The sequence below is a fragment of the Stylophora pistillata genome, chromosome 5 (assembly GCF_964205215.1).
Source record: "Stylophora pistillata chromosome 5, jaStyPist1.2, whole genome shotgun sequence".
NCBI classification, from domain to species: domain Eukaryota; kingdom Metazoa; phylum Cnidaria; class Anthozoa; order Scleractinia; family Pocilloporidae; genus Stylophora; species Stylophora pistillata.
Genome location: NC_142523.1, coordinates 38684037 through 38685631, shown reverse-complemented (window position 1 = coordinate 38685631; position 1595 = coordinate 38684037).

The following is a 1595-nucleotide window of genomic DNA, read 5'->3' as shown; positions in this document are numbered from 1 at the left end:
CAGTCTAAAGTTAAGGCTTTGGCACGCAGGCTGTGAATTGCAGGCAATGTAACACGAAACCAACCGATCCACAGTGAACGATTCGTAAACGTGATCAAGTAGAACCAAGCCATGCTCAGATCGCTGTGTTAATTTGCATCGCTGAGCAGCTGTTTTCACTGAATATGAAGCCAAAACGAACCAAAACGAGAGGACAGCCATCTGTCATCGACAACGCTAACAGTCTTGACGATTTACGTGACCCAAAGACCTCAAAACCAACTGACAATACCTTTAGCAGTTTTTCTTAGTTAATATCTAGTAATCATACAACTTTAAACAGTCATACTGCACACAATACTTAAATTGACAGATCGACCCGTAGATACTTTTCATTCTTTTGTGGCATGAAATCCAAAATAGGATAAAAATACAAGTGAAAAAGGAAATTAACCTTTTAAAACTCATAACATTTATATTTTTAATTCGCAGTTCAACTGTGACATTTCGTGAATGTGAAACAGCTCTACCTTTATGGCAAATCTTTCAATCTATCATTTAAGGATTATCTAGCGGTGGTAAATACGTTTTATATCTTAGAAAAACACGAACAATAATGCACAAGCATTATTTTGAAAAGGAATTAGGTAACCTCAATTAGAGTAACCTATCCCGCAGGGATCTTTTACTCTGGTGTGATAAATATCGCCAGATAATAAGGCTTTCCACTGGTACCCTATCTGCATGTACAGGAAATATCAACAATAAAACTTTTTTTTTTTACTTTTATATGCTTTCATTCCGCCTTCAATAAAACTAGAATCATAATCACCTGCTACTCTCAAAGAGTTTGAAATAATTTTCAATGAAAATTCCGTGGTAATAAGGATAAGAATAACTTTATTTGATAATGTCTAAAACATAGGAGTGATCGCCCAATCTCCAGAGCCAAAGGCTTGTTTTAAAAAACGCTTGATCAAACAAAATGTAAACAATATCATCCCGCATGAGAAGGCACACAGGGCTTGCACTGTAAGTACCCCAGAGAGCTTCATACAATTCCTTATAATTTTATTCTATAATTTTATTATAAGGAATTGCATGGAGCTTTTTTAGCGTTAGTCGTGGCGCGGCGGGTGTTGTCATTTATGATCCTTGCGAGGATCATATGTGATAACACCCAACGCGCCTCGACTAATGCTAAAAAAACTCCATGCAATTCCTTATAATGTTATTATAAGGAATTGTGTGGAGCTCTCCGAGATACTTATTACAGTGCAAGCCCCGTGTGCCTTCTCATAGTACGTAAATGAACGATTGAGAATATAAGCTATAATTAACAACTATTCGCCGAAGTGGAGGTAAATATCCACCACTTACACTGTCACTGAGGTGAATAATTGTTTTAGTAAACAATAGAAGTTTGCTGAACCACATTACCGCCTGATCCGCGAGGATTGCTTAAAATTTACCAAGATGTGAAAATTTATGAAATAGTTATGGGGAAAATTATGTGTTTTAGTTTTGGACAAATTTTTTAGGTGGTTGGCACGTTACGTCATTGCCGCCATGTTGGTGGACGTCAACAATAGCTATCTCATTAGCTCCCTCGTTAG